The 16,049-nt window shown below is 47.8% G+C and overlaps 1 pseudogene; it reads left to right on the forward strand.

Moving 5' to 3' along the window:
• Window positions 1-3,810: 3,810 nt before the first annotated feature.
• The window catches only part of LOC141078130 (uncharacterized), a 68,783-nt pseudogene continuing 56,544 nt past the window's right edge, over window positions 3,811-16,049 (forward strand).

Raw genomic sequence — 16,049 nt, forward strand, 5'->3', positions numbered from 1 at the left:
TGAAAATTAATGTCTAAATGACCCTTTGGGCAGGGGAACGATCTCATTGATCTACTATGCTATAAATTCTCCAAAAGATGATAAAAAATTGAAGTATACACTGTGTTACAGTGGGAGGAGGATTTGGGGTTTGAACAGTCAATTGATGAATGGTATTGTAGCTGTGACACCATATCATGAGGTAGTCACCAGACTTCCCTTGTGGAGACCTCCTTAAAACTATTGCACAGAGTCTATTATGTACAGGAAAAAATTCACAGCATTTTTCCTAAAATCTCGGGAGACTGTATTAGGGGCTGTGGAATATCTGGTGACATGAGACATATTTGGTGGTCTTGTACGGTGGTTTCTGGGCTTTGGGAGAAGGTGAAGCGTCTGATAGCACAGATGTATGGTGGACCGGTTGTTCTGGAACCTTTTACTCTTTTACTGGGAACCAGGCCTTCCCAGCTTCCAGAAAGCTTTCAGAAGCTAGTAAACTACTTATGTATGGCCACTAAAATCCACATTGCGGCAAAGTGGAAGTCGCCCTCACTGTCAATATCTATGGTGAAAGAGAAGATGAGCGACATTATGTTATTCTCATTTGTGGCCCCAGCGTTTCTTGTAGAATAAATCCCTTTCTCACACAGTCCTGTAGTAATGACTTTGTTCTCACGTTTTGTAGGAGGGTTCGTCTGACTCCATCTTATGTTATCAGTATAAGTGCGAGAGATGAGAGACCGACGACCGCAGTTTTACCGTGTGTGTCCGGCGTCAGTTCTACAGGGTGAGAGATGCAGTGTCCGTGACCGAAGCTGGGGGTATACGGGTGTATACAGCATACACAGAGGGGTCTGTGACCGAAGCTGGGGGTATACGGGTGTATACAGCATACACAGAGGGGTCTGTGACCGAAGCTGGGGGTATACGGGTGTATACAGCATACACAGAGGGGTCTGTGACCGAAGCTGGCGGTATACGGGTGTATACAGCATACACAGAGGGGTCTGCGACCAAAGCTGGGGGTATATGGGTGTATACAGTGTACACAGGGGTCAGTTACCGAAGCTGGGGGTATACGGGTGTATTCAGCATACACAGGAGTCTGCGACCAAAGCTGGGGTATACAGGTGTATACAGAGTACACAGGGATCTGCGACCGAAGCTGGGGGTATACGGGTGTATACAGTGTACACAGAGGTCTGCAACCAAAGCTGGGGGTATACGGGTGTATACAGCATACACAGAGGGGTCTGCAACCAAAGCTGGGGGTATACAGGTGTATACAGAGTACACAGGGATCTGCGACCGAAGCTGGGGGTATACGGGTGTATACAGTGTACACAGGGGTCTGCGACTAAAACTGGGGATATACAGGTATATACAGTGAACACAGGGGGCTGTGACCGAATCTGGGGGTATACGGGTGTATACAGCATACACAGAAGGGTCTGTGACCGAAGCTGGGGGTATACGGGTGTATACAGCATACACACAGAGTTCTGAGACTGAAGCTGGGGGTATACAGGTGAATACAGTGTGAGACGTGGGGTCTGTGACTGAAGCTGGGGGTATACAGGTGAATACAGTACACAGGGGTCTACGACTGAAGCTGGGGGTATATGGGTGTATACAGTGTACACAGGGGTCTGCGACCGAAGCTGGGGGTATACGGGTGTATACAGTGTACACAGAGGTCTGCAACCAAAGCTGGGGGTATACGGGTGTATACAGCATACACAGAGGGGTCTGCAACCAAAGCTGGGGGTATACAGGTGTATACAGAGTACACAGGGATCTGCGACCGAAGCTGGGGGTATACGGGTGTATACAGTGTACACAGGGGTCTGCGACTAAAACTGGGGATATACAGGTATATACAGTGAACACAGGGGGCTGTGACCGAATCTGGGGGTATACGGGTGTATACAGCATACACACAGAGTTCTGAGACTGAAGCTGGGGGTATACAGGTGAATACAGTGTGAGACGTGGGGTCTGTGACTGAAGCTGGGGGTATACAGGTGAATACAGTACACAGGGGTCTACGACTGAAGCTGGGGGTATACGGGTGTATACAGTGTACACAGGGGTCTGCGACTAAAACTGGGGATATACAGGTATATACAGTGAACACAGGGGGCTGTGACCGAATCTGGGGGTATACGGGTGTATACAGCATACACACAGAGTTCTGAGACTGAAGCTGGGGGTATACAGGTGAATACAGTGTGAGACGTGGGGTCTGTGACTGAAGCTGGGGGTATACAGGTGAATACAGTACACAGGGGTCTACGACTGAAGCTGGGGGTATACGGGTGTATACAGTGTACACAGGGGTCTGCAACCAAAGCTGGGGGTATACGGGTGTATACAGCATACACAGAGGGGTCTGCAACCAAAGCTGGGGGTATACAGGTGTATACAGAGTACACAGGGATCTGCGACCGAAGCTGGGGGTATACGGGTGTATACAGTGTACACAGGGGTCTGCGACTAAAACTGGGGATATACAGGTATATACAGTGAACACAGGGGGCTGTGACCGAATCTGGGGGTATACGGGTGTATACAGCATACACACAGAGTTCTGAGACTGAAGCTGGGGGTATACAGGTGAATACAGTGTGAGACGTGGGGTCTGTGACTGAAGCTGGGGGTATACAGGTGAATACAGTACACAGGGGTCTACGACTGAAGCTGGGGGTATACGGGTGTATACAGTGTACACAGGGGTCTGCGACTAAAACTGGGGATATACAGGTATATACAGTGAACACAGGGGGCTGTGACCGAATCTGGGGGTATACGGGTGTATACAGCATACACACAGAGTTCTGAGACTGAAGCTGGGGGTATACAGGTGAATACAGTGTGAGACGTGGGGTCTGTGACTGAAGCTGGGGGTATACAGGTGAATACAGTACACAGGGGTCTACGACTGAAGCTGGGGGTATATGGGTGTATACAGTGTACACAGGGGTCTGCGACCAAAACTGGGGATAAACAGGTGTATACAGTGAACACAGAGGGGTCTGCAACCAAAGCTGGGGGTATATAGGTGTATACAGTGTACACTGTGGGGTCTGTGACTGAAGATGGGGGTATACAGAGTACACAGAGGGGTCCACACAAACACGGCTCCGCTCCGTACACCTCGTACACACACGGCTCCGCTCCGTACACCTCGTACACACACGGCTCCGCTCCGTACACCTCGTACACACACAGCTCCGCTCCGTACACCTCGTACACACACGGCTCCGCTCCGTACACCTCGTACACACACGGCTCCGCTCCGTACACCTCGTACACACACAGCTCCGCTCCGTACACATCGTACACACATGGCTCCGCTCCGTACACCTCGTACACACACGGCTCCGCTCCGTACACCTCGCACACACACGGCTCTGCTACATCCACCCTGTAAGGCTGTGTGCACACCCTGCGTATTATGTTCGGTTTTCAATCCGCAGAAAGAATTGACATGTCAATTCTTTCTGCGGATTCGCCTGCGGTTTGCCATCTCCTCCATTGAGGAGATGAAAAACCGCAGGGCAAAACCGCAGAGCAATCCGCAGGTAAAACCGCAGGTATTTTGACCTGCGGTTTCACCTGCGGATTTTACAAAATCCGCGCGGGTGAATCCGCACCTAATCCGCAGCGTGTGCACACAGCCTAAACCCCTCCTGACCCCACACAGTAACTTCCCCTCATCCAGCACCATGACAACCAGCACAGCAGAGTCCTGCACACACTGAGGCCCCTGATCATGTGACCCCTGACTCCTCCCCTCCTGTGACCTCATCACAGGTCCTGTGTGCACAGAGCAGCTGTAGAAATCTCCGGCCTCGGGGGTCTCACCAGACTTCGCTCTTTTCTTGCAGGGACCGCAGTGGATTTCATCCTGGATCCATAGAGCTGAATAGAGGAGCGATGTTCCTTCACTCTGATGGTAATTGATGGTGACGCTGATGAGTCTATGAGGAACGTGTTCAGCTGCCGACTCCGAGGAGGAAACTGCTTGTTGTCTGTGGCCTAAATATATAGGTTTTATTAGTAGATGTCAGGGAAGAAAACTAAACCCTGTAAGATAATAAATCTCCTCATATGTTTCCCTTATTATCTCCAGTAATTGTATTATTACACAGGATTCTTATGATGTTACATCGGATCATCTTCTTCTCATTCAGGTCTCTACAATATCGGATCCTCTCAGTGAAGATCTTCTACAAAATAGAGTTTTCCTGATTTACCCATCAAGGATGGATATGGACAGAGACAAGATGGCGGAGAGGATGTTACACCTCACCCTAGAGATCCTCTTCCGTCTCACTGGAGAGGTGAGAGATTCTGATGACGTCACATTACATCATTCTTATCTATGGGAATAACAGATGGACAGAACTGGAGAGGTGAGGACTCTGGAAATGTCTGTAGTGAGATTTATTAATGTGTCTCTCCATAACCAGGATTACACAGTGGTGAAGAAGACCTCTAGTGATCGCTGTCAGGACCCTGTGTCTGAGGGATGGGGAAGACTCCTGAGCCCAATCACGGGGCCTCCACCTCACCCCCTGATCCATGAGGACATCAATGACCAGAAGATCCTAGAACTCATCTACAAGATGATTGAGCTGCTGACTGGAGAGGTGACACTGCTGGGAATGCTGGGACATTATGCAGTAACACTATGAAGGGATCGGGGGATGACGGTATCATTCTATGTGTCAGGTTCCTATAAGGTGTCAGGATGTCGCTGTCTATTTCTCCATGGAGGAGTGGGAGTATTTAGAAGGACACAGAGATCTGTACAAGGACGTCATAATAGAGGTTCCCCAGCCCCTCACATCACCAGGTAATAGACAGGACTAAATACACACGGCCTATAATTATCTGTATGTAGAGAATGAATTCAGTCCCTGTATGTGTTTCCTCCAGATCTATCCAGTAAGAGGACAACACCAGAGAGATGTCCCCGTCCTCTTCTTCCACAGGACTGTAACCAAGAAGATCCCAGTGCTCCTCAGGATCATCAGGTAGATGGAGAGAAGGTGTCAGGAGATCTCCCCTATGATGTGTAGACGGCTGTGAAGGTCTTGTGCTCAGTCTTGTTTTATCCACCAGTATTATATGTTTTATACTTGTGTAATGAGAGCGGTGGAGATGGCAGGATTAGAGCTGATCATAGATGGGACTTCTCCATCTGTCGGTGACTTTTACAATATTTGTTTCAGGGTGAAGATCTGACCCATATTAATACTACAGAGACATATGTGAGGGGTGATGAGCGGTGTAAAGAGGAGATTCCCACATATGACTACCCAGGTGAGTAGTAACCACTGAATGCAGAGAAGTCACAGATTCCTCTCAGTCACCGGCTGTGGCTGCTTTATCGGTGGTGTAGTCCGGCCGTATTACCATGATCACCATTTTGCCTCTAGACTACAACATTCTCCTCCACCCAAAACTGTTCAAATGACTTTGGGCATTGAAAGTCCTTTTGTATAGAACTTACAAACTGGAGGATCCACCTACCCCCTGGTATTAGTGTGAGGGTGATCCCTTAAAGCAATACCTATATGATTCCTTGTACTAACCCAATATAGGCTGAGTGCACGCTTAAAGAGTCACACCGAATACACAGTTAGGCCGGAATCACACTTCCTTGTGTGATACGAGAAACTCGCACGAATCTCTCGTAATCAACATCCAGCACCGCTGCTGGTACTCAGGACCGGAGCTGCGGCTGCATAGAAATGCATAGAAATACATGCAACCACAGCTCCGGTTCTGAGTATCGGTGGCAGTGCCGGGTGTTGATGCGAGAGACTCGTGCGAGTTTCTCACATCACACACAGTAGTGTGATCCCGGCTTTACATGTCTACTCTTCTCAGTAAAGCTTGCACAAAACTCAAGTTTATTCTCAAAAGAAACGAAATAGCCATTCTCTCCATCACATTAGGAGACGCTGACCGTTACCTGCCCAGATCTGTAACTATAAAGCCAAATGACAGCGTACGTAGAATGTGCTGACAAGATAGAAAATCACTTGTAGAAAAATCTTATGCTGGGCCTGTAAGAGAAAGCGGAGGGTAATGATGCTGTTGGCTTCCTAGATCCCTGAGATCTTATCGGATGAATCTTCTCTCCCTTCTGTGCTGCTGAATGTCTCATGGTCCCTACAAGACCAGGTCCAGTCTTTCTGGCCAAACTTCCCTTTTGTGAGCGACACCAGTAAATGTGCAGTGAGGCCAAGTGTGAATTTCTGTCCAATAGCAGCAGAGTTTCCCTTTATCCTGACTTTTCCATTTGTATTAAAACCAACTAACTTCCAGGAGGATTGTGATAATCTCCAGGACAAACATTCCACCTGTGCCCTGATAGATCTCTAAGCTGTGCGTGGCTGAGGGCTGTAATATACATTTATTCCCGCCTGCAGGAGATGTGTTGGCTCCAGCCCTGGTGTCATGGATTCTCTCCACGTCATACATTACATTGTTTCTGATCCTAAGGAATTCAGATTACTGCACAATCTCTCCTGAAATGGGGAGCAATATTATTATCTCTAATCTTCTGGTCAGGATTCATAGTAGCTCCAATGATCCACCATAAATGAGGGCAACTCTGGTTTACTGTTGTGTAATCTGTATTTGTAGCTTTCAGTTAATGAGATTCTCGTGCTCTGGGGCGGGGCTGTGGGTGGGGCTGTGGGCGGGGCTTTATGTGGTGCACTGATTACATATTCCTCTGTATTGGCTTATGACAGGTCGCTGACCCCTCACTGACCTGCCCCCATTATTACATAATGCATATAATAGCATTGATATTATTGGTGATAATGCCTATAATATTGTGGCTATTGTGAGGCTTAGAAAAAAATTACATCCAGCACAATGTCACCAGTGATGGCGGCGCCTGCGCAGTAGCCTCTATATCAACTATATCAATTTTTTTTTTGTTAGAAAGTTATAAGGGTTAAAAGTTAAACAGCGATTTCTCACTTTTATAGCAAAATTTACAAAACCATTTTTTTAGGGACCACCTCACATTTGAAGTGAGTTTGGGGGGTAAATATGACAGAAAATACCCAAAAGTGACACTATTCTAAAAACTGCACCCCTCCAGGTGCTCAAAACCACAATCAAGAAGTTTATTAACCCTTCAGGTGCTTCACAGGAATGAATGGAATGTGGAAGGAAAAAATAAACATTTACTTTTCTTTCACAAAAATTTTCCTTTACACCTAATTTTTTTTTTACTTTCACGAGGGTAACAGGAGAAAATGGATGATACATTTTGTTTTGCAAATTCTCATTTTTTTTTTACTGTAAAATATGCTGGAATAATTAGCGGTTGCCATGTCGCATTTGCAGAGCCCCTGATGTCCCTAAACAGTGGAAACCGCCAACAAGTGACCCCATTTTGGAAACTAGACCCCTTAGGAAACTTATCCAGATGTGTATTGAGCACCTTGAACCCACAGGTGCTTCACAGAAGTTCATAATGTAGAGCCGTGGAAATAAAAAGGGAAACCACTGTTTGGTCGCATGGCAGAGCTTGAAAGGGAAGGAGCGCCATATTGGAATTGTTTGTGGGTGACGTCACATTGTCAGAGACAATGACGTGTCTAAACAGTGAAGTGACCCCATTTTGGAAACTAAACCCCCCAAGGAACTTATCTAGATGTGTGATGGGCACTTTGAATCCCCAAGTGCTTCACAGAAGTTAGTTACATAGAGTTGTGAAAATAAAAAATCATATTTTTTCGACAAAAAATTAACTTTTCGACCTCAAATGTTTTTTCCAAAGGGTAACAGGAGAAATTGCACCCAAAAAGTTGTTTTGCAATTTGTCCTGAGTATTCTGACACCCCATATGTGGGGGTAATCCACTGTTTGGGTGCATGGCAGAGCTCGGAAGGGAGTGAGCGCCATATTGGAGAGCAGATTTTGCTGGAATTGTTTGTGGGTGACATGTCACATTGTCAGAGCCCCTGAGGTGCCAGAACAGCATAAGCCGCAAAAGTGACTGCATTTTACCAAATACTTCCCTGAATGAATTCTTCTAGTGGTGCAGTGAGCATACTGACACCACTGCTGTTCCATAGAAAATTATACCATTGGGCAGTGAAGAAAAAATTACTGTATTTTTCGGACCATAAGATGCACCCCAAATTTTCAAAACGAGAATAGGGGAAAAAAGTGCCAAATGGGGGTCCGTCTTACAGTCTGAATTCAGCTTACCGGGGGGATCAGCACAGGTGCAAGAGTGATCAAAGAGGTTGTTCGGTGGTCTATGCTGGTGCAGTGGCCTCCGGAAAATCCCATCCCAGGCTGGTGCGGCAGCGGTGCTCTGTGCTGGGGTGGCGGCAGCGCTCTATGCTGGTGCGGCAGCGCTCTACCTGCGACGGTGGCAGCACTCTGTGCTGGGGCGGCGGCGCCATTTTGTCAAAGCGGAGGCCTCTGCAGCTCCATTGCTGCGATGCGGTGGCTTCTGGGAAAATGGCAGCTGGGGGCGGTGCATGCTCAGATTCAGCAACGAGATCGGCAACGAGATCTTGGGGCGAGATCTGAATCTGAGCATGAGCCGCCCACAGCGGCCATTTTTCTGGAGACCACCGCATCGCAGCAATGGAGCTGCAGGGGCCTCTGGGCTTTGACAAAATGCTGGCGGAGCCCTCCACGCAGCACAGAGCGCCACTGCATCATTTGTAAGTATATTCCTACTATAAGACACACCCCTATTTTCCCCAAAAAATATTTGGGAAAAAGTGCGTCTTATAGTCCGAATAATATGGTACATTTATACGACTAAAATGTTTTTTTTAACCCCAGATATTACATTGGTAGATAGGTAAATGGTCACTACACCCAGAGATGAATTCCCAGAGGGGTGTCATTTCCAAAATGGGGTCACTTCAGGGGGGATTCTGCTTTTATGGCACTTTGGAGAGCCGCTAAGTGCCAGAACAAGAGAATCCTCCCTGAAGTGACCCCATTTTGGAAATGACACCCCTCTGGGAATTCATCTATGGGTATAGTGACCATTTTCACTACATGGATGATTTCCAGAACCTCGTAGTAGAAGTTTTATAGCAAAAATTGCAAAAATGTCATTGTAGTGCCCAATATATTGTGCCCAGCTTGTGTCTCTGGAGACCTCCCCCACCTACCCCCGGAAATTGTTAAGTCAGCTCTACTCAAATGTGTCTGTCACTAAATAATCCAAATGCTTGAATGTCAAAACAGTTCAAAAACGTGGTTCTGTGTGGAAGATTGTAAAGCCGTCATGGAGGCATAAGGCTGGCAATGATGGGCATTGTGGGTAATAATAGGGGGTATCATGCCTTATTCCCCTATAGGAACATACACGACATCTTCTCTGGGGGATCTTTCTTGTTTCAGTTACTGGGATGAGTGCAATAAAATGTCGCTCAGTGAGTCTTCTCACATCTTCACATTCTAAAGGATTGGTGGGGGCAAAATTGTCAAAAACAAGATTTTCAGTGACCTTTTCCTGATAATCAAGGAAAGTATCTGCATTTCCGGCTTTTTGTATAACACAAAAGAATTCTATGTGGCCACCTGAAACAAATACATGACTAACTCTTTATACCAGATATATGATTTTCTTGATACCTGGTATGGCTGTAGAACCTGATCTGCAAGGTCCACACCCCATATATTTGTTGTAGTCAGTGACAGACACAGGTTTTGGAGTAGTGGATCCCTGTTGGTCTGCAGTGGCCCTTGTGGCATCTGTGTGGATCGAGCTCAGGATAAAAATATCTTTATCCTTATACTTAAGGGCAAGCAGCTCTCCATTGTGTAAAGCCCCTGACTGCCCCTTTCAGAACTTTTCTTTGACCAATGATTGTGGAAACCCCTGATGGTTCTTGCGAATGGTCCCACAAGCCCCTATGTTATGTTCAACCAGACTTTTAAATAGGGGTATGCTGGTGTAGTAGTTGTCAACATACAGATTGTAGCCTTTTTGTAAAAATGGAGTTATCATCTCCCAAACCATTTTTCCAGATGTCCATGTCATGATACCAGTGCTGGATGACCGGCACTTCTGGGGTTAATGTTCTGATCTCAGTGCAGACTTTCACCTGCACACCTGGGACCTATTATGGTGGCCTCCCATTGGTTCTGGGGAGGCTTCTTATAGCCTCAGGAAGCTCCCATCCCCCGTCAGTTATACTTTCGCCCTTGGCATTGTGTGGTGACCCCTGAGTGTGTTAGTGTTGTGTTCTGGTTGCTTGATTCTCTGTGTATGACTCGGTCTGTTCTCTGGATATCGCTTTGGATTCTGCCTGGTACCTTCTACGTCTGTTTGGTTTTGATCTCTGCTTGGCCCTGACTGTCCGTTCTGTCTCATCCCTGGTACTGTACTGATATCTTGTGTATGACCTTTGGCTTTGTCTGACCTTCCGTCTGTTTATCCCTCAGGTACCTCGCTTGCCTGTATTGTGCTTGACCCCCGCTTTGCCTGACTCTGAGTTTTCTACCTCCTCTGAAAGCAGGACACTAAGCCCTGCCCCCTTGCAGTCACATGACCATAGGTCCTATGCCGGCTTGCTAAACTTCTAGATTCAGGTCCTGTGCATCTTTATTTTCCAGCTGTTCTTGTCCCCAGGGGTCCCTACGGTGTGGGTGAGTCCCTGCTTAGCGGAGGCTGTACGCCGGCGCTGTCAGGACCCTGACATTATAACTGACCATTAAGTTTTTGGGGGTTTTTTTATGCAGAGAGTTATGGCTCCCATATGACAAGATGAAAAGTCTGAGTCAGATGTTTCAGAGTTTATCTCTGGAGCAGCAAGCTCTGGCTCGTTCTCAGCAGCAGGTTTCTGAGACAGTGCGGGGGGCTTTAGCTGCTGGGTCTCTGGGGGCTGGAACGAGTGATGTTGCTTTGGTGTCCCCAGAACCACCTGTTAAACTGCCTGACTTTTTTTCTGGAAACAAAAAGGAGTTCAGGGTCTTCATGGAGGGGTGCAAACTTTTTTTTAGTTTGAGACCACGTTCCTCTGGGGACGAAAGTCAGAAGGTTGGGGTTGTTATGTCTCTGTTAAAATGGTCCCCACAAGCTTGGGATTTCTCCCTTTCTCCCACTGCCCCTGAGAGAGTGTCTGTGAATGCATTTTTTGAGGCCCTCGGGCACATTTATGTTGAGCCTGACCGAGTGCGATTGGCAGAGGACATGGTGATGAGTGTCTGTCAGGGGAAACACTCAGCTGAGTGGTTTTGTACTGAATTCTGCCACTGGGCCGCAGAGGTCTCTTGGAACGACACCGCACTCCGAGGACTCTTTCGCAGAGGCTTGTCCGAGCGGCTGCAGGATGCCTTGGCATTACATCCCCCACCTAACTCTCTCGAGGACGCCATGACCCAGGCTGTCTGGATGGACCGCAGGCTGTGGGCCAGAGGGGTGATGCAGGTGGAGACTCCATTGTTCCCCAGTGGAAAAGAGACTGCCCCTGAGCTCATGGATGTAGGCGCCCTCTCCCTGAAGGATACAGAGAGGAAACGCCGGAAGGACAAGCAGTTATGCTTTTACTGCGGTAAAACGGGACATTGGAAAAGGGAGTGTCCTGATTGCCCATCTTCAACCCGGTCAGCGGGAAACAACTAGGTCTAGGTAGTCAACAGGGAGACTACTCAGACCCTCAGGTACCCTTTTCCTCGTTTTCTAAAGTGTTACTGCCTCTGGAACTGTTTGTGGACGGTAGTTCTTTTTCCTCTACAGCCTTCGTGGACTGCGGGTCATCGACTAATCTCATTGACTCCCAATTGGTCACACACTGCAAGATAGGGACAGTTAGGCTCAAGGTTCCGATCAAGGTGATGGCCATTGACTCCTCTCCCCTCACTAAGGAGGGAATTCTCTTTATGTCTGACTTGTTTTCGCTCAGAGTGGGCGCTACTCATGTGGAAAACCTAAGTTGTTTTGTGCTGGACAATCTACCTGCAGGGTTGGTGTTGGGCATGCCCTGGTTACAACACCATAACCCAGTTATTAACTGGAAAACGGGGGAGATTGTTCAATGGGGGTTTAATGATTTTAAGTTATGTGATAAATCCGCACTGCTGGTTGAACCTGTTAAATCTGTGTCTGTATCATCTGTCGAGCTGAAAGGTATTCCGGGATGCCTGAAGGACTTCGAAGATGTATTCTCCGAAAGCGAGGCCGAGACGTTACCGCCACTTAGACCCTTTGACTGCGCTATTGAGCTGGTCCCGGGGGCTAAATTACCTAAAGCCCGTCTGTTTAATTTGTCCGGTCCTGAGCCTTGGCTATGAAGGAGTACATTGCTGAAAGTCTGCGCAAAGGACACATACGTCCTTCAGTCTCACCTGTGGCGGCAGGTTTCTTTTTTGTAAAGAAAAAAGATGGCAGGTTACGTCCCTGTCTCGACTTCCGGGAGCTTAATCAGATTACTGTATGGAATACGTACCCCCTTCCGTTGATTCCCGACTTATGTAACCAACTATCAGGGGAAAAGTGGTTTTCTAAACTGGATCTTCGGGGGCATATAATTTGATAAGGGTCCGAGAGGGGGATGAATGGAAAACCGCGTTCCTCACGACCGAGGGACTATTTGAAGATTTAGTCATGCCGTTTGGTCTTACCAACGCCCCCGCCATATTTCAGAATTTCATCAACGTGGTATTCTTAGATCTCATTGGTCGTTTTGTCGTTATCTACTTAGATGATATTTTGATATACTCCTCCGACAAGCATTCTCATTTGGAACATGTACGATCTGTTCTCCAAAGACTGAGAGAAAATCATCTGTATGCCAAATTGGAGAAATGTGTATTCTGTGTGCAAGAATTGTCTTTTTTGGGATTAATTGTATCCGGTGAGGGTTTTCGCATGGACCCCAAGAAGGTGCAGGCCATTGCGGATTGGGTGCAACCCCAAGATCTTAAGGGTCTTCAGCGCTTCTTGGGGTTTGCCAGTTATTACCGCAAATTTATCCGGGGGTTTTCGCAAGTGGTCAAACCTCTCACAGATCTAACATGCAAAGGTGCGGATGTGAGAAATTGGTCCTCACTCGCAAAAGAGGCCTTTGCGACGCTGAAAAAATGTTTTATGTCTGCTCCTGTCTTTGTACAGCCAGATCCTTCCAAGCCATTTGTGGTGGAGGTAGACGCCTCCGAGGTGGGGGTGGGAGCGGTGTTGTCCCAAGGGCCTGCCACTCTAACCAAACTCAGGCCATGTGCCTTCTTTTCCAGGAAGTTCTCTGCTGCTGAAAGAAATTATGATGTAGGCAATAGAGAGCTTCTTGCGGTTAAGTTGGCGTTTGAGGAATGGAGGCACTTTTTGGAGGGGGCCAGTCACCCGCTTACTGTGATCACTGATAACAAAAATTTGTCTTACATCGAGTCTGCTAAAAGATTAACGCCCAGACAGGCCCGTTGGTCACTTTTTTTTTCTCGTTTCCAGTTTACTATTACATTCCATCCAGGGTTAAAGAATGTCAAGGCTGACGCCTTATCTCATAGTTTTCACCCTGTGTCTGTCCCTGAGCCATCGTCCTCCATTCTGCACCCTGGGGTGGTGTTAGCAGGGATCTTGTCTGAATTGGAACGGGGAATTGAGGGGGCCCAGTCGCTGGCTCCTGCGGCCAAGCCAGGGGGCAAGTTGTTTGTCCTAGAGCAACTTCGCCTTAAACTCTTGCAAGAGTTCCACGAATCCAAGTTGTGTGCTCACCCTGGTATATCAGCCACACGACTGGTGGTGGCTAGGGTCTTCTGGTGGCCTACTCTGGGTTCTGATATAAAGAAATTCATTTCTGGTTGTGGGGTCTGCGCTAGTTCTAAAAGCTCCCATAGCCGGCCGGCGGGGGAGCTGATGCCCTTGGAAGCTCCCGAAAGACCGTGGACCCATCTGTCCATGGATTTTATTACCAATCTTCCCTCTTCCAGGGGTAATACGGTGGTATGGGTAGTGGTGGACAGATTTTCAAAGCATGCTCATTTTATACCCCTGTCCGCATTACCTTCTGCTGAGATCTTATCCAGATTGTTTGTGCAGCATGTGGTCCGCTTGCATGGGGTACCCCTGAATGTGGTGCCTGATCGTGGTGTGCAGTTTGTGGCTAAGTTTTGGCATGCTTTCTGCAAAAAATTAGGGATATCTCTGTCCTTTTCGTCTGCATACCATCCTGAGAGTAATGGTCAGACGGAACGCACTAATCAGTCTCTGGAACAGATCCTCAGATGTCTGACTTCTGCTAGACAGAATGACTGGTGTGATATACTGCCGTTGGCTGAATTTGCCTTCAATAGTCGGGTGAGTCAATCCACTGGTATGTCCCGTTTCTTGATCAACTATGGGTTCAGTCCTCATTTTGGTGAGTTTTCTCGTCTGGATTCGGGGTGCCCCGGGGCTGTGAACTCTGTTCAGCGGTTAAAAGATACATGGGCAGAAGTCCAGCAGCGTATATCTAGGTCTCAAGGCAGGTATAAGTTTTTCGCGGACAGGAAACGAACACCTGGTCCCATGGTTCAGGTGGGAGAGAAAGTTTGGCTCTCCACGCGAAACATTAAGTTAAAGATTCCGTCAGCCAAGTTGGGCCCCAAATTCATTGGCCTGTACAAGATTGTGGAAAAAATCAACCCAGTAGCGTACAGGCTGTGCCTTCCACCCTCTTTCAAGATCCCTAATGTCTTCCATAGATCTCTACTGAAGCCATTTGAAGCAGTCCGGGGAGAATCCGAGTCCGCTGCTCCTCCGGTTTCGGTTGAGGGACATGTGGAATATGAGATTGGTCACATCGTAGATTCTAGGTTGGTACGGCGGTCAGTACAGTACCTAGTTCATTGGAAGGGGTATGGGCCGGAGGACAGGTCCTGGGTGCCGGCCCGGTTGATGCATGCGGATCGTCTGGTTCGGGCTTTCCATGCTAGGTACCCGGGCAAGCCTGGGGGTCCAGAGGCCCCCCCTGTTGAGAGGGGGTTACTGTCATGATACTAGTGCTGGGTGACCGGCACTTCTGGGGTTAATGTTCTTATCGCAGTGCAGACTCTCACCTGCACACCTGGGACCTATTAAGGTGGCCTCTCATTGTTTCTGGGGAGGCTTCTTATAGCCTCAGGAAGCTCCCATCCCCCGTCAGTTATACTTTCGCCCTTGGCATTGTGTGGTGACCCCTGAGTGTGTTAGTGCTGTGTTCTGGTTACTTGATTCTCTGTGTATGACTCGGTCTGTTCTCTGGATATCGCTTTGGATTCTGCCTGGTACCTTCTACGTCTGTTTGGTTTTGATCTCTGCTTGGCCCTGACTGTCCGTTCTGTCTCATCCCTGGTACTGTACTGATATCTTGTGTATGACCTTTGGCTTTGTCTGACCTTCCGTCTGTTTATCCCTCAGGTACCTCGCTTGCCTGTATTGTGCTTGACCCCCGCTTTGCCTGACTCTGAGTTTTCTACCTCCTCTGAAAGCAGGACACTAAGCCCTGCCCCCTTGCAGTCACATGGCCGTTCACATGACCATAGGTCCTATGCCGGCTTGCTAAACTTCTACATTCAGGTCCTGTTCATCTTTATTTTCCGGCTGTTCTTGTCCCCAGGGGTCCCTACGGTGCGGGTGAGTCCCTGCTTAGTGGAGGCTGTACGCTGGCGCTGTCAGGACCCTGACAGTCCCCAGATAAGTAGGGCATCCTGGTGGGTTCAGGTTGCTGTCATAATTGTGAAAAGCTGATGTGTATCCGGTTGAACTCTCACACATTTTATAGAGCTTTATGCCGAACCTTGCCCTCTTAGAAGGAATAAATTGCTTAAGATGCAGTCTTCCTTTTGAATTTTATAATGGACTCATCAATGGAAATAACATAGGGGTGGCTTGAACAGGGCAGTTGGACCAATAGGACTGAATGCTCATTTTTTTAACAAGCTCCATATTGAATGTAAGTCCTAAAAATGTTTTACTTTCTAGGACATTAGTTGGTGTCCATAAATTTGACCTAGCATAATAGGATCGTGGATTCTGGCTGATGAATTGGGACACATATAAATTTGTAGGACAATATGCTCTAGCAAGCTATCTGTCAGAA

This window comes from Dendrobates tinctorius, unplaced genomic scaffold (assembly GCF_039654945.1).
Source record: "Dendrobates tinctorius isolate UK_male_01 unplaced genomic scaffold, ASM3965494v1 ptg000504l, whole genome shotgun sequence".
In the NCBI taxonomy this organism is placed as follows: domain Eukaryota; kingdom Metazoa; phylum Chordata; class Amphibia; order Anura; family Dendrobatidae; genus Dendrobates; species Dendrobates tinctorius.